Source organism: Ranitomeya variabilis, chromosome 8 (assembly GCF_051348905.1).
Source record: "Ranitomeya variabilis isolate aRanVar5 chromosome 8, aRanVar5.hap1, whole genome shotgun sequence".
In the NCBI taxonomy this organism is placed as follows: domain Eukaryota; kingdom Metazoa; phylum Chordata; class Amphibia; order Anura; family Dendrobatidae; genus Ranitomeya; species Ranitomeya variabilis.
The window spans coordinates 182,650,654-182,675,742 of record NC_135239.1 but is presented as its reverse complement, the minus strand read 5'-3'; positions in this window follow the sequence as shown (position 1 = coordinate 182,675,742).

The following is a 25,089-nucleotide window of genomic DNA, read 5'->3' as shown; positions in this document are numbered from 1 at the left end:
GCAACGCACCACAGCAACAATGACACCAACAACAGGTGAATAGATATAAGAAAACTCACCTTCCACAAGCTGTGAGACTGTAAACTGAGAGCAAAAATATATGGACCCCCTCTGTTCTGTAATCCAGGAGGCAAATGAACTGAACAGCCGCATATGAGGTATTTCTATATTCAACAGAAATTGTGTGACAAATTGGTCCGACCATCACTTTCTGCTGTTAACCTCTTAAATGGCTCTGTCAATTACTGACTATGGCATTTAAGAGCCACCATGATTTAGCCCAGATGTTGTATGATCTCTTCCATGACATCCAGTATGTGGATGAGTACAGGGTTACCAACTTGAATTTTTATTTGTTTATAAAAAAATCATGGACAGACAATAAGATTTTATGTTATATATGTCTGCAGCCAATACATCTAATATGAAGACTTCAACTGCATTCACTGTGAACTGTAAAATGATAATAACTACAGTCATAATAATTTGTACTAGTTTCTCCAACTTCAAAAAAATTGTAGACACCTAAAAATTTTTAAACCAACGTTTTTGTTTTTTTTAAAGTGCACTATTCTTATTGACTGTTCAGGAATTTATGGACGGTTGGTAATCCTGGCTGGATGTAATAGATGACGGAAATTTTTTCAATTTACATCAATACTCCAATATTGCTGTATACAGTACAAGCAATCATATGATTGCAGGTTCAAGTAACATCAAATAAAGTAACAAGTAAAAAAAAATGTTTTTAAAAATATAACAGAAGAATGAAATAAAATTTTGAATCTCGCCCTTTTACAGTAAAAAATAAATGATTTAAAAAAAAAAAAAAAAATAATACAAAAATACACATATTCACTATCACTGTGTCCAGAAAAGTGTATTCTATCTAAACATAAAATTAACCGACTTTCAAAAACTAAAGAAAAAAAACTAATTAAAATGCCAGAATTGTGGGTTTTTGGTTGCTGGCTTGCTGCAACTCCATAAAAAGATGCAATTATAATCTAAGTATTGTATCTGCCCCAAAATTGGATCAATAAGAACATCATGTCACCATACAAAAACCAAGCCTTCACAGAGCTCCAATAACCAAAGCATAAAAATGTTCCAAGTTTTGGAAATATGTCCACCCAAGCAAAATTAATATTTCCTGAATTTTTTTCACTACTTAAACTAAAAAAATGTAGGTTTGATATTGTCGTAATCATACTGACCATATCATAATTCCATGTAATTTTAGCAGAATGAAAGTAAAAAAAATGAAACCTAATAAAAAAATTTGTAATTGCATTTTTTTCAAAATTACATTTAACTTTGAATTTCTTGCACATATTCCAGAATGATAAAATCGATTGTGTCATTCAGTTGTGACACTGGCCCCCCAAAAATCAAGCTCTCACATGACTGTCAGTGGGAAGCCTGCACATTTTTTTTCTTCAGTCTTCAAGCACTAGAAAGCAGGAACCTAGTTTACGCCTTTGCACTCTGCTAACATGGGACCGAAGCACACGGTTTAAATGCCTAGCTATGTTGTTAGATCTGTCAGGAATGGTGGTAGGAGCACTGTGTCATTCTGGCCATTCTTTGTCAGGTTAAATCTTAATCTTAAGGTGGAAATCAGTCAGGAGGACAAGGAGCATTGGTAATTTCTCATGATACAAGTGTTCCCTAGTCAGGGTTGATGATGATGATGACGATGATGTCTATTGTGTGGTGGACAAGATCTGGGAACCAGCCTGGAGTGCCAAGGGTTAGGCGTTGGGATTCTCCTGCTGCATGGGATAGATCCCAAGCCTTATCTGCTTCTGAGGTCTCCCATTTGGACTCAGTCGCAGCGGGTGCTGCTCAGCATAGACGTTGGTCCCAGCATTTTGCTCAGGCTCACAGTGTTCGTTTGGTTACTGTTGGCTCTCCAGCCAAGTCTATGGCAATCAGTGATAGGCAGCTGAATCCTGACAATCTGGAGGCGAAGTCCAGAAATCACCTTACTGAGCATGTCCGTGATGTGGCATCTTCCTATTGGTGATCGGACATCTTCGGCTCTGGTGATGTGGCGGCTCCAGAATGGCCTGTGGATGACGTCTCGGCTGACTGGGCGTGAGTGTTGGGGGTGGAGCCTTATGTATAAAAGACTCCCAATGGTACCCATGGGCACGCTAGTATCATTTTATGTACAGCTATGTGAGTGGAGTCTCTACCATTCTGTCTGCAAGTGTTGTGTGTTTGTCTAGCTTGGGACTGTACAGGTAGGCAGGCAGCTAGCATCAGTGGGGCAATTAGTTGTTGGCTTAGCATCTGGTTCCTACATGTGTGTGGTTAGTATAGTAGAGTTCCTGAACAAGCACAACCCTAGTCAGGGTATTAAGCTCAGAGCATCTGTCCCATTTTTGTGTGTGAGTGACACAGGCCAATTGCAGAGCATCTCTTACTTTTCTGTACCGTTCCCCCTGTGGAGTAACAGAGCTTGAAACTCAACATCCTGTCCACACTGAGTGTACAAGTAATCGCGCACTACGTGTTTCGTCATTGCTCACTATCAGCAGTTCTACATCTCTGCACAGTGGACCCCGGGTTGCGATTGCACTTTACTATTTGTTTTATTTAGTGCAATCCGCCAACTCTAACACCAAGGAGGTGATGTCATCAGAGAAAGTTAATGTTGGCCTCAACAATTCACAGAGGAGATGACGTCCAGCCAAAAGGTCTTTCAGAGCTGTATCTATTTCTTTTAAGGTCAGCCCAAGAGTAGGTGATGCTGCACATGCTGTTGCTGGAAAAAGCTCAATAGTACCTGAAAGCTCTAATTGTGGTGGCAAAGAGCAGTCTGTGGGTTCTGCAGCAGGAAAATAGGCTACGCATGTCCAGGATTGAATAGATTATGAAGTACTTCTCTATCAGCACATGAAGGTGGCCACAAATCTGAGCAAGACTCAAGTTGTCCTTCTAGACCTTCTCCTCAAGCTTATTATTCTGGAAGCCAGGCAACATCATTAAGTAGTACTTGCACAGTTTTATCGTCACCATCATTGTCATCCACAATTATTAGCTGTCGTACTCCGCCTACTCCTCCTTATTCATTGCACTACCAGATATCCATCTTTGACTGTGTGTTGAGGAGACAGGCATCCATTCCCAATCAACTGTTTGTGTGCTACTTCAATTCCCACCTTGTCAATTTGCTTGTGGTAAAGTCATATTTGCAATTATTAGATTGACGAAGGATTCAGATCCAAAACGCGCGTCGGGGTGCGCTATCAAGGGACGTGGCTGACCCTGCTATTTAAGGTATATTGGGTGCGTTCCCCTATTTTTCCATCATCGTGCACTTTTTTCTCAACTTGGATCACCGCAGCAAGCACTTTGCATATTGCACCTTACATCCAGGCACTTATAGACACCTGTAGTTCCGTGATGCATCACATTTAGGTTGATGCATCTGGCATCCTTTTGTTACTCGCTATTATAGTATTATATATTACAGTTGCACATTCCACTATTGCACTTTATATATGTGAGGTATATTAGTACCTATTGAAGTACACTTTGGTTCAGATGATTGCCTCCTTGCACATGTAAAATTGCTGTTTTCAATTTGTCATCTACACTTTGTTTTATCGATATGGTATTGGTATTTTAATACATTGCACTTATACATATTAATTTGTATACATTATTCTTGCACGTTTTGTATATATGAGGCATTCAATGACCCATAGTGTTGTACATATAGGTTGATACAGATGGCTAGTGCTTGGTAATTTCAAATCTGCACTTTTTATTGCAATTTGCACATCATACCGTTTGGTTATTATGGTGTATTATCACTTATAAATTTTTGTTCCCTAACGGTGAATCAAAATAGGGTAGCACCAATCCTTTACTTGATACATAAATATAATCTGGTCAGCCCTTACCATCTCTTCTTGTAATAATTTTTTTATATGTAATTAATTAGAGGAATATTGTCTTGTCCTGTTGTGCGCACTATATATATTTTTTTATATTTATCATTGCCAATTACATATAATAAAGGCATTTTTATATCTATTCCCTGCTTGGTGGCTTTTTCTTGGGTACTTCCGTATATTGGTTGTGTTTGTTCCTACTCCCTATGTTAGTGGTCTTCCACACCTCTCTCCACAGAGCACCAATCACTGGTATATGGTGTATATCACACTAAAATTGTTGATTAGATTGTAGTTATTGGTCAACAGTGGTTGACATATCTGTGGTTGTGTTTAATCATAAGGTCACTCTAAGAATATATGAGGGGCTATCTCAAAAAATGAGAATTATTTTCTGTAGGCAAGTCGATTGCTAGTGCTGCCCTCTCTTGCTAGGTACTCATACTAGACACTCTCTCTGCTCAGTTGGCCAAGTAGCGTTTATAACAAACCATTGCAGGGGACAGAGTAATTGTTTTCTTAAGCCCCTCCCAACACTCAGCGATTTTGTGATGGAAAACTTTAAGGAGCAATGCATCAACATCAAATTCTGTTTCCTATTAAAGAAAACAGAGGCAGAAATGATTTCAATGGTTCGGGAAGCCTATGGGAAGGAGGATCTAAGCCTGGCAAGAATTTATGAGTGGTTTGCCAGGTTCAGAAGTGGCCAAATGTCACTTAATAATAATAATAATAATAATAATAATAATCTTTATTTATATAGCTCCAACGTATTCCGCAGCGCTTTGCAGCTTAACAGTTTCAAACACAACAGTCATAAGTAACAACGTTAACAATACAATAATTAAAGCACAATAAGACGACCCTGCTCGTGAGAGCTTACAATCTACAATGAGGTGGGGGAGAAACAAAGCACAGGAGCTTATTTCCAATGATGTATTTACAATGATGGTCCAGCCATCTTCAGGGAATGGGGGATAGATGGAAGTAGTGAATGGGCTACACACAAACATAAAATGACTGATTAGGGAACGTGATAGGCCGCTCTGAACATATGTGTTTTGAGGGAGCGCCTAAAACTATGCAAATTGTGAATGGTCCTAATATCTTGGGGTAGAGCATTCCAGAGGATTGGCGCAGCATGGGAGTAGTCTTGGAGTCGGGAGTGGGAGGTACGGATTAGTGCAGAGGTTAGTCGAAAGTCATTTGCAGAGCGCAGAGGTCGGTTAGGCCGATAGACAGAGATGAGGGAGGAGATGTAAGGGGGTGCTGCACTGTGAAGAGCTTTGAATTGGATTCTATAATGAATGGGCAGCCAGTGTAATGAATTGGCAAAGAGCGGAAGAGTCCGAGTAATGATTAGCTAGATGGACAACCCTGGCTGCTGCATTAAGGATAGACTGGAGGGGGAAAGTCGAGTAAGGGGGAGGCCAATTAATAGAACATTGCAGTAGTCCAGGCGGGAGTGGATCAGGGCGACAGTGAGGGTTTTTGTTGTTTCCATAGTGTGAAAAGGGCGGATTCTAGCGATGTCCTTTAGGTGTAAGCGGCACAAGCAGGCAAGAGCTTGTATATGGGATGTGAAGGAGAGATCGGAGTCAAACGTAACACCCAGACAGTGCACCTGCTTCCGGGGTGTTATTATGGTGCCACCCACGGAGAGGGAAAAGTCAGGTTTAGGGAGGTTAGTAGATGGTGGGAGCAGAAGAAGTTCAGTTTTGGAGAGATTGAGTTTCAGATAGAGAGTGGACATGATGTCGGAGACTGCGGACAGACAGTGTTAGGAGTCGAGTTCCCGCTGCTGCACAGGGGGAATCTCGAGCCGTGTCTGCTGCGGTCTCCCATTCTGTATCGGCCACAGTGGAGCTTGCTCAGCGGAGACGTCGGTCCCAGCGTCTCACTGAGTCTGATACTATGCAAAGGGTTACTGCTGTCTCTCCAGGCTCTGATATTGTACCCTGCACTGATCTGCGGTGAGCAGGCTTTTCTGGGACTAAGTCCTGCTTTGCACACACTGAGCATGCCCAGGGTGAGATCTCTCAGTGGAGATCAAGGGTCACATGCTCAGGTACTGCAGCAACTTCCATTGGTCCTCCAGGAAGGTCCTGTACCTGATCAAGTTCTGTGGCAGCCTTCCATTGGTCCTTCTTGGAAGGTCCTGTAGGTGCTGCAGCTATATAAGGTTCTCATGACCGCACGGCCATGCGCTAGTGTCAAATATGTACGAGCTCAGCGCCAGTGTGGTCGTGTGTGTGGTCAGGGACCTGGCTAAAATAAGCCTCTAGAACGCTGGCACCTCCGGCGAGGAGTTTTGCTTATGCGGTCAGGGACCTGGCTGAAATAAGGCCCTTGAATGCTGGCACCTCTGGCGAGGAGTTTATGTGTGAATTCAGGGCTGGCTAATAGCCGATAGAATTCCGGCTCCACCGGAGAGGAGCTGCGTGTTGGTTGGACTGCATGACCACTGTCGGCTCTACACTATAGCTGTGTCCCCTGTGAGCTAAACAGGGCACAGCATTCTCTTTACTACGGGCTCTGTGAAGTAACAGAGTTCGTTTATTCTAATTTGCTTCGCCGCCTTACTTAGCAGCAGGTTCTTTCCTGCACGGTGGATCCCGGGTTGCGAACGCACCTATCCCATCTAATAAATATATTCGGTGCATTCCGCCAACCCTAACAGACAGTCACTGGTGTTCTGTAGCACAGGGGGAGTAAGGTCGGGGGATGACGTGTATAGTTGTGTGTCGTTGGCATAAAGATGGTACTGAAAGCCAAATCTGCTGATGGTCTGTCCATTTGGGGCTGTGTAGAGAGAGAAGGGGCCAAGGACTGAGCCCTGAGTTACCCCGACAGTGAGAGGAAGAGGAGACGAAGTGGAGCCAAAGAACAGAACACTGAAGGAGCGGTCAGAAAGATAGGAGGAGAACCAGGAGAGAGCAATGTCCTTAATGCCTATTGACTGGAGCCTAGAGAGTAGGAGAGGGTGGTCAACAGTGTCGAAAGCTGCAGAAAGATCGAGAAGAATAAGCAGAGAGTGGTCACCATTACATTTTGCTGTCAGAAGGTCGTTGGTCACTTTGATGAGTGCAGATTCTGTTGAGTGTAGGGAGCGGAAGCCGGACTGTGAAGGGTCTAGGAGGGAGTGAATGGAGAAGTAAAGGGTGAGGCGGTAGTAGACTAGGCGCTCCAAGAGTTTAGAGATGAAGGAGAGGTTGGAGACCGGTCTGTAGTTATTTGTGCAGGATGGGTCGAGGGCAGGTTTCTTTAGTAACAGAGTAATGATAGAGTGTTTGAAGGAGGATGGGAAAATGCCTGTGGAGAGTGAGAGATTAAAGATTGTAGTTAGGTGAGTAGTGACGAATGGAGAGAGACTGGAGGAGATGAGAGGGAATGGGGTCGGTAGTGCATGTAGTCAGACGAGAAGAGAGGAGCCTGGAGACTTCTTCTTCTGTGGGGATCAAATGTGAGCCAGGGGAGATGCAGGGAGGGATGGGAGTCACTGAACTTGGTGATTGGGAGCAGATTTCCTGACAGATATTGTTTATTTTCTCTATAAAATGGGAGGCCAGGTCATCAGCACAAATGTCTGTGATGGGGGCTTGTGCTTTTGGCCTGAGGAGGGAGTGAAAGGTGTCAAAAAGTTTCTTGGGGTTGTTGGATAGTGAGGAGATCAGGGTGGTGAAATAGGTCTGTTTGGTGAGGTGAAGGGCAGAGTTATAGGTTTTTAACATAAATTTGAAGTGTATGAAGTCTTCTGGTGTGCGAGTTTTTCTCCACTTTCCTCCACTTTCCGTCACTTAAAGATGAACCCCACTCAGGACGCCCCTCAATGTCCAGAACAGACGAAAATGTTCAAAAAGTGACCAATGCCATCATGTTTGATTGCCACAACACAATCAATGAATTGCAGGAAATAACTGGAATTTCCTGAAGTTCATGGCAAAAACTCCTAACTGAAGGTTTGAACATGATACGCGTAACTGCAAAGTTTGTTCCATGACTGCTTTCGGATGACCGGAGGAAGAACTGTTTGACAGTGTGTCGAAAATGGAAAGAACAGGCAGAAACTGACCCTGATTTTTTGTCAACAGTCATCACAGGGTACGAATCTTGGTTTTACGCCTATGAACCTAAGACAAAACAGCGGTCTGATCAGTGTAAAGCAGCTTCATCGCCCAGACCAAAAAAAGCTTTGCAAATCAAATTTGAAGTCCATGATGGTTTGTTTTGTCAACATCAAAGGAGTATTTTAAGTAGAATTTGTTTCTCAGGGCACCACAGTGAACCAATATTAATATCTGCAAGTGTTAAAGTGATTGCATGAAGCAGTGAGAAAAAAACAACCTGAATTGTGGCAATCTGGGGACTGGCTGTTTCACCATGACAATGCGCCTGCCCACACAGTGTTGAAAGTCGACCAGTTTTTGGTGAAAAATGATATGACAACAGTTTCTCAACTTCTTTAATTGCCTGATCTAGCCTGCGACTTCTTCTTATTCCTAGATTCCTAGCAATGAAGAATTAACCTAAAGGGAAAGTGTTTTCAGAACATAGAAGAGGTTAAGAAAAAAATTGCTGGAGGCACTTAACTGCATTAATTCAGAAGGATATAAAAAAAGTTTCGAACAGTGGAAAAACCGTTGACACAAGTGCATATAATCTAACAGACAGTATTTTGAAGAAGATAAATGTTTTCAAGATGTTGTCTTGAATACAAAAAATTTAAACAAGTACATCTCGTTTTTTGGGGGGTTACCCCTTGTATTGTCATATTGAGGAGGCCTTTGCAGCCAAACCCATGCCCACATGCAGTGGGCAAAGTTTTTAAAAATAATTTAAATTGGCTACACGATTTTGCTGGGAATGCCACCATGTGTATAATTGTAGGGGAGACCCAGTAGTGCCTTTGAGTTTTTCTCCTAGTATCTAATAACATCCAATATACAGTACATGTTGCATGACCTTTGACTGAATGAACTATTTCCAAATTCTTACAATAGAAAGTATTTCAGTCCTTACCTCAGCCCGTCTGATGTTTCCACTTCTTTAAAACAAAAATATGAAATGTAAATTTTCCTTTGCCCAAGGCTGGATTTTTTTGGCAAAGCTAACAGCGTCAGTCTTAAAAAATATAATTCACAATAACTGTTATTGTTAATCTATGTGATCCTTTCAAGGAATGGAATATTTTTCTTTCAGCGAAACGTTTCAGGTGCATTATACGGAGTTAATCCTAAAACACATTACTTTAGTGAAGCATGTTTATTATCCTATCTATTATCACAATTACGAAGCTTCGTAAAGTAAATGATATTTCTGTGCAGAGGACCGTACGTGATAAAAGATGACAAGAGGAGCCTGTGATGTGGTTTCATTAGAAGCGCACCTTGTCTGCCTCTTCTTAATGGCTCTTGTGTTTGAACATCCTTCTTTATCTTCAGATCATTTCACTCTGGAGATAAGTTTAATTGAACAATGAAACCACTGTTGCTTGTGAACCACTTGACACACTTCCCTATTGCAATGTGTGGTTGATTAACTCAATTGCTCTGAATTGGTACAGTTAATTGGATCATAATCTTGTTAGCAAACTTGACTTTTTCACTCAATTTTGCAAAGAGGAAATTATACTGCCGAAAGGAAATGTATCATCAGAAAATCTAATTTTTATGTTAAACATATTTTTTGTCAAATATTTGATTCTATTTTATTTTCTATATCACTACATTAAAAAAAAAATCTTGAAATCTTGCAATTTTTCACTCTGATCCCTGAGCCTCATATTAGGCTGAAACTTCCTGTTCTGTAGATCACTTTTTAGCAATCATCTCTTATTATCATAGGTTGGAATACATTGCGAGATAACACACACATACACACCCAGAGAAATAAGTATTGAACAAATTACCAATTTTCTAAGTGAATATATTTCTAAAAGTGCTATTCATATAAAATTCTCACCAGATGTTGGTAACAACTCATCCAATCCACAGAAGCAAAAAAATTAAACCAGAGGTATCAATAAATACATTTATGTATAATAATGAGAAATGACACAGGGAAAAAGTATTGAATAAGCTTAGTGAATTGTAATTAATACTTTGCACAAAAGCCTTTGTTGGTGAAAACAGCTTTGTGATGACTCCTGTATGGAGAAACTAGTCGCAGGCATTGCTCAGGTGTGATTTTGGCCAATTCATACAAACAAAAACTCTTCTAATCCTGAAGCTTCCATTGGCTCCTTTTATGAACTCTGAGCTTTAGTTCCTTCCATACATTTTCTATTGGATTCGGGTCCAATGATTGGCCAGTCCATTTTGGCAGTTTTATTTTCTTTATTTGAAACCAATTGATAGTTTCCTTAGCTGTGTGTTTGGGATAATTGTCTTGCTGAAATTTCCACCTTAGTTTCATCTTCATCATTTTAGTAGATGGCAGCAGATTTTTATCAAGAATGTCTCTGTATATTTGTTCATTCATCCTTTAATTATATGAAGTTTGCCGGTGCCGTATGCTGAAAAACAGCCCCACACTATGATGTTCCCACCTGCAAACTTCACTGTTGGTATGGTGTTTCTGGGGTGATATGCAGTACCTTTTGGCCTCCAAACATGTTGTGTATTATGGCATCCAAAAAGTTCATTTATGGTCTCATCTGACCAATCTATATTCTTAGTATTTCACAGGCTTGTCTAAATGTTGTTGAGCAAACTTTAAAAGCGCTTGTTCATGCTTTTTGTTCAGCAATGGAGTCTTGCATGGTGAGCATGCATGCAGGCCATGGAGGCTGAGTGTATTACTTATAGTTTTCTTTGACACAATTGTACCTGCTGATTCAAGGTCTTTATGTAGCTCTCCACAGGTAATCCTTGGCACTTGGACAACACTTCTGATAGTTCTTTTCACTCCTGTGTCTGAAATCTTGCAAAAAGCACCTGGTAGTGGCTGGTTTATGGTGAAATTATATTCTTTCCACTTTCAGATTATGGTCCCAACAGTGCTCACTGGGACCTTCAGTAGTTTAGAAATTCCAATGCTATCAGTGTGTTTTGCAACAATAAGGTTGTGAAGGACTTGAGACAGCTCACTGGTTTTACCCATCATGAGATGTTTCTCATGTGGCACCTTGGTAGTGAGACACCTTTTCATAGGCCATCAGTTGAAGCAGCTCATAATATTTTTTACTAAGTGGCAGGATTGCTTTCTGAATACTGATAGACTTCATATGGTGTCATGACTTTCCATGGCTTTTTTAACCTCTCTTTCTTCATGTGTTCAATACTTTTTCCTAAGGGAGTAATGAAGGCTGAACCCCGACCACCACTGAAAAAGACACAGAAGTAGAAACATCAAGACTGGGCAAAGAAATATCTGAATTAAGCTTTTTCAAAGGTTTCATGGACTGATGAGATGTGAGTGTCTCTTGACAGACTCTTGTTTTATTCCCTTTCCTCTTAGTACACGGCATACCATAAAATGAACATAATGTGCAGCAATGTCAATGTGGTGCTCTCCTTACTTATTCATCTGTATGGGCTTATGACAGGTCACTGATCCTGCGTGTTCACAGTAGCATCTATCGGAACGTGGATTCGATGAAGATATATATTTTTTTACCCCACGAAAGTATGGGAATAAAGCATAAATGCATATAGGCATATTAGGCATGCAACATGCTACTGGGCAGGTGCTGTGACAGTGAATATGTAAGCAGAGTACCACATAAAGCTACGCCCACAGGCCGCCCGCAACCCCACCCACAGGCCACCCCAAAGCACGAGAATCTCATTAACTGAAAACAGAAATTTAACAACAACCACAAGACAGATTTCATCACACCAGGTATCATTTTAATCAGTAAAATGGCGCCAACCTGACAGTGTCTGTAAGTTCCTGAGCAAAATCTTGCTGACAGGTTCACTTTAAGTCTCGATCATACATCCGTGCAAATTGGTCTGAGATCGGACTGCAATGTACGAGCTGGCTGTGGGTCTCCCAAACCAAGTGTGACGGATTCATGGAAATATATGAACCTGTCATGCTTGGGTCAGGACTCAGGAGAGCTGCGGCCAGTCTGTGTATTAGTGGTCCATCTTCCGACTGATTCGCACAGATGTCTCAATGAGCCCTAAGACCACGTGCACAAGTTGAGTATTCGGTGAGTTTTTTACCTCAGTATTTGTAAGCCAAAACCAGGAGTGGGTAAAAAATACAGAAGTGGTGACGTGTTTTTATTATAGTTTTCCTCTGATTGCTCCACTCCTGATTTTGGCTTACAAATACTGAGGTAAAAAACTCACCAAACACTGAATGTGTGCACAAGGCTTTATACTTTTCCATACTGATTGAAGTTTATGGAGCTTATAAATAATAAAATTATTGCACCAACCTTCCAAAACAAGTTTCTACAAGATTTTGGTATCCATGACTTAAGTACGGAATTTAGTTCTGTCATACAGTAAATGTGAACATTTTTAGCAATGGATCACTGCTGTTGTGATTGAAATTGAATCAGCTCATTGAGTTAGAGATGGATGAGTATAAAATCACATTATGTCATCACATAACTGTGCTCTGTGCTGTTTGTTAGAGCAAATTCTGGAATTTGCTTCAGCATAAAGTGATAGGCACACAGAATATTATACTAACATTTCTATTCTTGGCATGCCAGAAAACCACAAATTGTACCTACGGTATTAATAATATCACTGAATTCTACATTTTCCGTCATTTAATCATGTTATTGTGGATTTTCTGAAAGCTAATGAAAGCTGGTGGATGGCATAAACTTTGCTAGAATATGAAAAAGAAATACATATTTTTCCAACTTGGCTATTACAGCTCACCCTCCGACCATCCCAAAGGTTGGTTTAAGTTTTTAGTAGTAATTTTTACTAAATAAGATACTTGGAAAGACTTTAGTATATGAATCCTTTTTATTATGACATAGTAGAATAACTCCACCCAAAAGAGATAAACTAAAACTTATAAAGGACCTGTCACCAGGCCAAAGGTGGCCAGTTTTTGGTCCATTTTGGCACTAATTTAATTTCCGATGCTCCCCTTTATTTTCTGTCTTTTATTTTTTGTAAATCCTCCATACTGTTCCAGAGATATGGGCACTTTTATCCAGTCCTCATTGGTGGATGATGCAAGAGACCAGGAGCAGACACATACAGATGGGCTATTTGCAGTCCAACTGTCTAATGATTTAATAAGAGAAAACAGTAGTTTGACAATAAATGGCTTCATCCAACCACTAACCATGAGTGGAGAAAAAGTTTTGGTGTTTTCATTCATATTCTCTGAAAAAAGGCCAAGAAAGCAAAAATTCTGCAGGGGTGTGTAAACTTTTGAGCACAACCGTATATAGGGAAATCTTGTTGATAGGATCCTCTCTAACCCCTTTCCGACATCAGGCGTAATAGTACACCCTCCCTTTGATTTGGGCTCTGGCGGTGATCCCACATCTTTCCCGGCACATGTCAGGTGTTTTGAACAGTTGACATGTGCCTGCAATAGCCGCGGGTGGAATCGCGATCCACCCGTGGCTATTAACCCCTTAAATGCTGATGTTAAACACTGACAGCAGCTTTTAAATGACGCTTCCGGCAACAGCGCCAGAAATACACCCACCCAGTAGCATAACTACCAGAGGGCAGAGGGGGCGGTGGCCCTGGGCCGGATGCTCAGAGGGGGCCCACCCGGAGCTACGCTATGCTACTGTAACTGTATTGGCATGCAGAGCAAGGAGAATCGATCTCCCTGCTCTGCCACTATGGGGCCCCTGAGCAGGTTGGGGGGCTGGGTGCCAGCAGTGGGTCCCCCATCTATCATCGCAAGGTCAGCTGTTTCGGCATTTAGCTGATACAGCTGACCGCATTGATGAGGGAAGGAGCGCTACGCTCCTTCTCCAAACATCACTTTGTCAGCATCTGACGTCACCGACGCCGACACTGACAGTGGGCGCAATGATGTCACTACCCAGCACCCGCTGTCAGGAGATGAGCGGGAGCCCGGAGCACCGGGGAAACAAGGAGGAAGAGAGTTGAGTAATTATTTATACTATTTATGCCTTATACTACAGGGTCTGCCTATGGGAGTGCAACCTTATACTACAGAATCTGCCTTTGGGGGTGCTGCCTTATACTACAAGGTCTGCCTATGGGGTGCTGCCTTAAACTACAGAGTTTGCCTATGGGGTGCTGCCTTATACTACAAAGAATGCCTATGGGGTGCTGTCTTATACTACAGGGTCTGCCTATGAGGGTGCTGCCTTATTCTACAGGGTCTGCCTAGGGGGGTGCTGCCTTATACAACAGGGTTGCCTATGGGGGTCCTGCCTTATGGTACAGTGTCTGCCTATGGGGTGCTGCCTTATGCTACAGGGTCTGCCTATGGAGTGCTGCCTTATACCACAGAGTCAGCCTATGGGTGCTGCCTTGTGCTATAGAGTCTGCCTATGGGTGCTGCCTTGTGCTATAGAGTCTGCCAATGTGGGTGCTGCCTTATAATACAGGATCTGCCTATGGGGGTGCTGCCTTATACTACAGGGTCTGCCTATGTGGTGTTGCCTTTTACTACAGGGTCTGCCTATGGGGTGCTGCCTTATACTACAGAGTCTGCCTATGGGTTCTGCCTTGTGCTATAGAGTCTGCCTATGGGTGCTGCATTGTGCTATAGAGTCTGCCTATTGGGGTGCATTATACAATATAGAGTCAGCCTATAGGAAGTGCATGATGCTATATTTAGGACGATCTGGTGCATTATACTATATGGAGGAGGAGCCATCGTACAGTGTGGGGATTACAGTGAAGGGGCCATCATACAGTGTGGAGATTACAGTGAGGGGGCCATCATACAGTGTTAGAGCCATCAAACAGTTTGGGAGCTACTAAGGGGTCTGTATACTGTGTGGATGGTACTATACAGTGAGGGGGCAGTATACTGTGTATAGGGGAGCTGTACAGTGGGGAGACTCAGGACATTATTTAATGTAAAGTGGGAACTTATTGTTACAGGGGAACTCAGGTTACTGTGACTGTCGAAGGGGCACACTGGGCATTATTACTTTCTAGGGGGCAAAATGTGGGCACTGTTTTCTAGGGCACTTGCGCCCGGCATTACTATATTATAGAGGGTTACTTTAGAATTTAAAAGGCACAGAGAACCACACAGCAGGTGCAGTAATAGGGAAACATACAGCAGCAGCGTCTCAGTATTTGGGGTATCAGCAGGATGAGGAGTTTGTGCAGGTTGGAGATAGATGGTGGTGGCTGAAATATGAGAAGTGAAATGTGTCTGCTGTATTCTCTGCAGCTGAGTCGTGGCTGGAGAAGTTGTCATGTCGGTCTGGGCCAGATGGAAAAGATGGGAAAAGTGAACGATTCCATCAGATAGAACGTAAGCGGTAAGTCATTATCTATAACTGTGCTGTGATCTCTTATATGTTATGTAGGGCTGGTATCTACCACTGACCATACGGCGGTAATATCTATGTTGGTCTTTATATAGAGATTATCTTCAGTAATAGTGCGGTCATCTGCTGATGTTCTCCTCCACTATTAGGGTGCGTCACCCAGTTGTAATCAAGGTTACCTGGTTAGGGGCCCACTCAGAAGCTTGACCCCCCTGAACCAAAACCCTAGCTATGCCTCTGCGCCCACCGATGACCCGCGTCACGTGATTGCGGGTCACCGGTGTGTTGGAATGAAAACCGGAAGTTTCCTGGAGACCCTTGTTGTTGTCAGTGTCGGCTTGCTGTGAGCGCCGCCCAGTAATTCTGCTATATAGATGTGATCATCTCCTCTATGTAGCAGAGCCAATCAAGTTGAGGCAGCTTCTAGCCTCCAATGTACGCTATTGAAGCATGCCAAAAGTAAAAAAAAAGTATTAAAAAAAATATTTAAAAAATTAAAAAAAATATGAAAGTTCAAATTGCCCCCTGTTGCCCCATTCAAAATAAACAATAAAAAAATTCAAACATACATAAATTTGATATCGTCGCATTCAGAATTGCCCGATCTAGCAATAAAAAACAAGGATTAACTTGATCGCTAAACGGCGTAGCGATAAAAAAAATCAAAACGCCAGAATTAAGTTTTTTGGTCACCGCAACATTGCATTAAAATGCAATAACGGGCAATCAATAGATCATATCTGCACCAATATGGTATCATTAAAAACGTCAGCTCAGCATGCAAAATATAAGCCCTCACCCAACTTGAGATCACGAAAAATGGAGACGCTACGGGTATTGGAAAATGATGCAATTTTTTTTACAAACTTTGGAATTTTTTTCACCACTTACTGTATATACTCGAGTATAAGCCAAAAATTTCAGCCCATTTTTTTAGGCTGAAATTGCCCCTCTCAGCTTATACTCGAGTCATACCTAGGGGTCGGCAGGACAGGTGGAGCAGCAGCTGTGTAATCATACTCACCTGCTCCTGGCACAGTCCCTGGTTCCCCGGCGCCAGCAGCTTCTTCCTGTAGTGAGCGGTCACATGGTACCGCTCATTACAGTAATGAATATGGACCCCACTCCACTCCCATAGGGATGGAGCCGCATATTCATTACTGTAATGAGCGGTACAATACAGGAAGAAGCTGCCAGCGCCGGGGAACCAGGGATTGCACCAGGAGCAGGTGAGCATAACGCAGTGCGCGATATTCACCTGCTCCCCGTTCCACTGCCGCCGGCCGCCGCTCCGTCTTCCGCGCCCTCTGTACTGACGCTCAGGTCAGAAGGTGTGATAACGCGATTAGTGTGAACAGTCAGTGCAGAGGACGGGGAAGACGCAGCGGCGGCCAGCGGCGGTGGAACGGGGAGCAGGTGAGTATAGCAAGTGCCGGGGGCCTGAGCGACGAGAAGTGAGTATGTGATTTTTTTTATCGCAGCAACAGCATATGGGGCAAATGTCTATATGGAGCATCTTATGGGGCCATAATCAATGTTTGTGCAGCTTTATATGGGGCAAATATCTTTATGGAGCATCTATGGGGCCATAATCAACGTTTGTGCAGCATTATATGGGGCAAATGTCTGTATGGAGCATCTTATGTGGCCATAATCCGCATTTGTGCAGCATTATATGGGGAAAATGCCTGTATGGAGCATCTTATGGGGCCATAATCCGCATTTGTGCAGCATTATATGGGGAAAATGCCTGTATGGAGCATCTTATGGGGCCATAATCCGCATTTGTGCAGCATTATATGGGGCATATTTTAATATGGAGCATCTTATGGGGCCCATCAAACTTTATGGAGCATTTGACATTTACCGGTAGCTGCTGCATTTTCCACCCTAGGCTTATACTCGAGTCATTAAGTTTTCCCAGTTTTTTGTGGCAAAATTAGGGGGGGTCGGCTTATACTTGGGTCGGCTTATACTCTCGTATATATCCGGTAAATAAAAAAGAACCTAGACATGTTTGGTGTCTATGAACTCGTAATGATCAGGAGAATCATAATGGTAGGTCAGTTTTAGCATTTAGTGAACCTAGTAAAAAAAAGCCAAGCAAAATCAAGTGTGGGATTGCACATTTTTTGCAATTTCACCGCACTTGGAATTTTATTTCCCGCTTTCTAAGGGGTTAATTACTATTGTTTAGAACTAGCCATTAATACAAGAGCTATAAAAATCTGAGGCTGCAGGCCAATCATTAAAACAAGGGGCTAGTGGTAATTTTGGAGCCCTGCATCTGGTACAGTATTATTCATAGAAATGTAAATGTGCCTGACACTGCGGATCAGATGATTCAGGTGAACAGGGCTGTCCAACAGTTCAATTCCCTATTATTACCCTTATTGTCGAGGTCCAAGGCGAAGTGTCTGCAGAACATTACAAAGTGGCTGGTATATAGCATTAGTACAGTGAAAATTTGGAACCAGTAGCAATAAGAGGGTCCATAACTCTGTACTGTTACACAATATTACTATGTGAAAAGCTCACCGCAGTCTTTAAATAAACATTTTTCACCGAGACTGTCTCTTTCAATATCTATTGTTAGCCACATTGCTACTTTATGAGAAAATATCCCTTTCTAATGTCTCCGCTGACGAGAGCAAACAGTGAATAACACTGACACTATAATCATTTCAGAGCTCGGTGCACGTTCTGCACAATTGCCAGGTGTAGTGTTGAGGGATGTGGGGTCAGATGTTTACTATATAAATGCCTGCCTTTTGTTGGTGGAAGAATAGATTCTAGTAACATTGTCCTTATCTAAACAAGCCGTTCAATAAAAGCTACACTGTATATACACTAATGCACCACTATCCTCGGAAGGTTCTACTGTCAATTCAAATGGACTGAAAAAAATTGCAAGACAATGTTATACATTACGTCACGGACATCTACGGAGAGTGCAGATGGTATCTCTAACCTGCAAGACCAACACCATTCATCAGGGCAATTTTGTCAAAATTTTGTCAAAAATTGCTTTAAAAAGTTGGAGTTTCGCAAAAATTCTGCAGCTTTTGCCATTTGCACATTGGTTTCTCACTGGTTGGAAGGGGTCACAGAGTTGATGGTCATCTAATTCATTCCTTATGCCAGAGATCTTACTCCATATACCTACATAATGCGTCAGCGCACTGCGAGAAATTACATTTTCCATTTTCGAAATGTCTCTGAATGGAGAAAGATTTGTGGCGAGGCGAACAAAGGCCACACGCTCCTGATTAATTAAGAGGCGAAAGTAAGGCTGCCGTCAAACTAGCAGTATTTGGTCAGTATTTCACATCAGTATTTATGAGTAGTGTTGAGCATTCCGATACCGCAAGTATCGGGTATCGGCCGATACTTGCGGTATCGGAATTCCGATACCGAGTTCTGATACTTTTGTGATATCGGAAATCGGAATTGGATCCATATTAATGTAAAAAATAAAGAATTAAAATAAAAAATATGGATATACTCACCTCTCCGGCAGCCCCTGGACCATACCGCTGTAACCGGCAGCCTCCGTTCCTAAGAATGAGCGCGTGAAGGGCCTTCGATGATGTCGCGGCTTCTGATTGGTCGCGTGCCGCTCATGTGACCGCTCACGCGACCAATCACAGGACGCGACGTCATCGCAGGTCCTAAACTCCTCATTGAGAAGTTTAGGGACTGCGATGACGTCACGGCCTGTGATTGGTCGCGTGAGCGGTCACATGAGCGGCATGCGACCAATCACAAGCTGCGACGTCATCGAAGGTCTTAAACTGCTCATTCTTAGGAACGGAGGCTGCCGGTTACAATCGGTAAGGTCCAGGGGCCCCCGGACGGGTGAGTATATCCATATTTTTTATTTTATTTCTTTATTTTTTACATGAATATGGATCCCAGGGCCTGAAGGAGAGTCTCCTCTCCTTCAGACCCTGGGAACCATCCAGGATACCTTCCGATACTTGAGTCCCATTGACTTGTATTGGTATCGGGTATCGGTATCGGCGATATCTGATATTTTTCGGGTATCGGCCGATACTATCCGATACCGATACTTTCAAGTATCGGAAGGTATCGCTCAACACTATTTATGAGCCAAAACTAGCAGTGGAATAAATAGAGGAAAAGTATAACAGAAACATATGCACCACTTCTGCCTTTATCACCCACTCCTGGCTTTGGCTTACAAATACTGATGTAAAATACTGACCAAATACTGATAGTGTGATGGCAGCCTAAACCTCTCATTCAAAACTGTATGGAGAAAGTATGGCTCTACAATTAAGGTTACAAAGATCTTATCAGGTCAGACATAGCGGTGCGAGCGGCTAATAAGTGCAAATACTGGTGATAGGTTCTAGTTAATAGGAATGTATCACTTGTATGACTTTTAGGTACAAAAAAAGCAGCAATGTGTTTAGAGAGTGGATGTAATTCCCAAAACTCCAACTTAGCATCCTGTAATAATTGCAAAAATATGATAGGTCCTCAAATTGCAATGTGGAAACCTGGGATACTTTCCTCTCCTATATCATGCGTGAAGTTTTAGCTTCGATATGGAACATTTTTCAAGCTATACTATTTTTGGCAATTAAAGGGAACCACCATTCAGGTTCCTAAATCCCCACCCCACACCCCAAACCACCATCACTAGGTTACATCTTTAGTGCGCTTGATCAGGAGGGTGTAGTGATGCCATTTCTAAGATGACTCGGCCAATGCAGAGGACAATCATGTCCATGGTGGCCTGTGTAAAGCATCTGGGTGAATCTACTTCCACCTAGACTTGTCCTACCTAAATAACAAATGCTGAAGGGAATCTGTCAGCAGGTTTATATTATGTAGTTTGAGAACACCATGATGTATTAGTTATTTATTATGCTTTGCTTATGTATGTATTTAATATGTTATAATAATAATAATAACAATAATAATTATTATTATTATAAAAAATAATGTTAATAATACTGATAATAATTATCATAATAATAACATCAATACATGATAATGTATTGTTTAATGTGTAACTAAATATAATAATATCATCAATATAAAATAACAATATTAATATATTACCGTATATACTCGAGTATAAGCCGAGATTTTCAGCCCATTTTTTTAGGCTGAAAGTGCCCTTCTCAGCTTATACTCAAGTCATTGTCCCAGGGGGTTGGCGGGGGAGCGGCACCTGTCACATCATATTCACCTCCTTCCGGCGCGTCTCTGCACGTCCCTGCTTCTCAGATGGTCTCTGGCACCCACAGCTCTTCCTGTGTTCAGCAGTCACATGGTACCGCTCATTAAACTAATGAATATGGACGCGACTCCACTCCCATAAGCGTGGAGTGTATATTCATTACTTTAATGTACCATGTGACCCCTGAACACAGGAACAAGCTGCCGGCGCATGCCAGAGGCCATCAGAGAAGCAGGGACGTGCAGACCGTGCCAGGAGGGGGTGAGTATGACGGGGAGGGTGAGCCATGTGATATTCACCTGTCCCTGTCCCACCGCCGGACTGTGTCTTCCACGTCCTCTGGCTGTGACGTTCAGGTCAGAGGGCGCGATGATGTGGTTAGTGCACGCCCTCTGCCTGAACAGTCACTGCATAGAACCGGAAGACACAGCGGCACGCGGCGGTGGAATGGGGACAGGTGAATATTGCAAGTGCCGGGGGCCTGAGCCAGCAAGCGACTCCTGCACCTGGCGCCCAGCGACGAGAGGTGAGTATGTCATTTTTTTTTAATCGCAGCAGCATTTGGGACATATTATTCTATGGAGCATCTTATACGGCCATCACACTTTATGGAGCAGCATATGCAGCATCTTATTCCATGGAGCATCTTATGGGGACATCAACCTTTACGGAGCAGCATAAGTGGCATATTATTCTATGGAGCATCTTATGGGGCCATCATTAACCTTTGTGCAGCATTACATGGGGCAATTTTTTTGTATGGAGCATCTTATGGGGCCCATCATGAACTTTATGGAACATTATATGGGGTGAATTTTGTATGGAACCTATCATGAACTGCATGGAGCATTATATGGGGCTCTTTATTCAATATGGATATTCAAAAACACTTAACCTACTGATGTCTCAATTAATTTTACTTTTATTGGTATCTATTTTTATTTTTGAAATTTACCAGTAGCTGCTGCATTTCCCACCCTAGGCTTATACTCGAGTCATTAAGTTTTCCCAGTATTTTTGTGGCAAAATTAGGGGTCTCAGCTTATATTTGGGTCTGCTTATACTTGAGTATATACGGTATTTCATCTGTAATTAAATATATTAAAAATAATAATATTTATTGTGTAATAAAATAAAAAATATTAATATTATACTAAAAATGACATTAATAATAATGCTCATAATAATAATTCTGTCACTTAAAACAACATCAATACATAATATATTATTTAATATGCAATGATATATAATTTTAATAATAATGGAAATATAAAATAACAATAATAATAATATATTATTTAGTGTCTAATATTTAGACCTAGACTGACCTCTGTAAAATTCATGACCTTGAAATCACTTACAAGCACAGATGAATTATTCTCCATTGACATAGCTCTAGTTCTATGCTTCAAAAATAACAGCTCAGCAAGTCGGTTCTTGCACGGAGGCATCTCTAGAATCGTATAAATTATCCAATAAATTACACCGTGATGATTAATAGATAATATATTTGATATGTCAGATAGGGGGGATTATAGAAATTATACAGCTCAGGTTGCTGACTCAGGGGTGCATTTAATGTATCTACATCTCGCACATTTATAACGAAATATTCACTCACTATGTGAAATGTTCATCAAGCTAAAGATTTAGTTATACAATGACAACAACGAGGCAAGACCGCACTGTAATGATATCAAACAGCAATTAGTAATGCTTATTTCATAAATGTCCTAATAAATTGTGGCAGCAATTACTGTATATCATTTTCTTCTTAATTACATGTTTCTTTCACAGTTTACCTAAAGTATGTGGAATGAATGAAAGAGGAAGGCAATAATACGAGAGCATTTTGTGACATAATTATAGTTCAGGCTAATTGTTGGATTCCTTGTGAATAATGAAGACAGGTAATAAATAATGATGAGGTAGCGTGCTCAGCGATACTCAGATATCACTCGAGTATCTGGGTGCCCTGACATGCCCAGCACTCATCGAGCATTGGCTGGTGCTCGTATTGAATGCTTGAATCTCCGCCCCGCATGCTTGGCGCCTGTTACACAGCCAATAAACATGCAGGGATTGCCTGCCAGTCACTATAATGCCATAGCCATCTTGGTAGTGGCATTACTGTGATTGGCTGGCCACATTACCTCATCAGAGGTTATAAAAGGACTGGCGCCACCACGCTCGGCACACTGACACCATTGCACAACTCAGGGACAGTTCTTATTGAAGGGAGAGAGTAGTTGTCCAGGCGTGTGTGCACAGTTTTAGGAATCAGAGTCCTCTAGTGGTGATACTTTGCTGAACCATCAAACTAAAGTACCTCTTAGGCCAATTTCACACTTGCGTTTGGCTGGTCTGCGTACTTCCTCGCTTAAGCTCCGCCTATGCTCTGCCTACTTTCTCATGCATCCTGCGTCGTCCTGCGTACCTAGCTTTAACATTGGGTCACAGGGACATGCGTTGTATGTAGATACATCCGCATGCAGCATTTTGACGTGCGCTCGGTGGGCACGTCAAAACGCCGCATGCGGACGCATCCGCATACAACGCATGTCCCTGCATACCCAATGTTAAAGATAGGGATGCAAGACAATGCAGGACACATGCGGAAGTAGGCAGAGCGTAGGCGGAGCTTAACAGAGGACGTACGCAGCCATACGCAGACCAGCCAAACGCAAGTGTGAACTTAGCTTTAGGTCTAATCTTGTGCCTTTGCTGTTTCTATGCAATACATTCTGCATTTAACCTAAGGACAGCTGGAGCAAGGAGAGTGGCTGCATACAACCTCTAGGCAGGGTTTAGGGCTTTGCTGTCTGCTTCTGAATATATAGCTGCTGCTGGTGACCACATTTTTTTTTATTAAAGAATTGACTGTATTGTCATCCATACAGTTTAACCTGCTTTGTGTGAAATTATGGTAGTTTGAACATTTTTAAAAACCATTTGGCCAGCTGCAAGTGACCAAAATTTGGTCCAAAAATTGACTGTTGCAATCCAAACAGTTTAACTTGCTTTGTGGGAAATTACAATGGTTCGAAATTTTTAAAACCTGCTTGTCCTGTCACAGGTGACCTATTTTTTTTTTTAATTAAAAAAATGTAGTTTCAATTAATCAAGTAAACTTGTCTTCCAAACACGAAGCAATTAGAAAATTTGTAAGGTGTACAATAAGGAATGGGTAACTGGACGTGCTGCAGATGGTGACATGGAGCAAGTGCAACTGAGCCTGTTGCAGGAGCAGAAGCAATAAGCAAATCCATGACACATAGCTTCTTGTCCAACTTTGCAGGGAGGCATGGAACACCACTTCTGAAGTCACACCAGTGTGAACAGGATAGCAGATTGTGCTTCCAACATGCTTGCCAGCATCACTCAGTCTTCCTTATGTTCCAGTCTCACCAGCCAAGAGTCTGGATCACTTAATCCTCACTATGATCCTCCTTCTTCCCACCATGTTGAGTTCTAGGAGACCAGTGAGTCCACACTAAGACACTCAGAGGAGCTCTTTATATCATCATCATTTTTTTATTGTGGCCTCTCACCCTGCATGTTCCAAAAGAGACAAGAGGACATGCTATTTAGCAATGCACAAAACTTAGAGCAGCCACGCTCAGAAAAAGATGAAGGGAAATTACAAGTTTTGTTTAAGCAAATGATGATAAGACACAGTTGCCGATAAGTCAGGTTGTTGTTAAGTGACCAAGTCAGGAAAATCTGGGTACGGTGGTGGAAGATGAGGTGGTGGATGACAAAGTCACTTAGCCAAACTAGGAAGGTGGCATGAAGAGCAAGGCCAGCAGCGCTGAGGGGGAGGGATCAGCAGCATCATGAATTTATCCGTCAAACAGTTATGGGTTCCTGAGTCTAGGGTATTTTTAAAGGGAGTTCTGAGACAAAAAAAATGTAAATTTGCAACCTGTGCTATGCCAAGATCAACAGGGGCCTGACTACTAAGAACCTAACCACCACTAACATGATTAGGCACATGGAATCTAAGCACCTGACTCGGAGGGCCGAATACCTGGGTCCAAAATTGGTGCCATCGGGTGACACCACTACCCCTTCCCCTGTGCTAGGTGCTTGCCAATCCCCTGCCCATGACACTGGCACAGATGCCTCCCACCCTGCACCTGTCCTTGAACATTCTGAGACACCATCGTTAGGCACTTATGGTACTCGGTCCTTAGCCGCCACTATTTCTCCCATTGTTGATGTCTCTACCTTGTACCAACATGTGTCCAGGAACAACACCCGTGCCCTTGCCAATGCACTTAAAAGGATTGTCTACTTAACAACTAACACGTAAACAAGCGCTTGTCACCAAGGATGCTACATTTCCCTGACAACACACTGGGTGAACATTGTGGAGGTCGGTGCCGAGTCCTACCCTAACACGGCATATCTGCTACCAATGCCGAGGATTGCAGGCCCTACTTCTATCAGGTTTTTCCTCCACCTCCCACAGCAGTTCCTGCACCCCCTCCTGCTCCTCCTCATCCTCCATCTCCAATGTGTTATCTCAGAGCACATCATCTGTC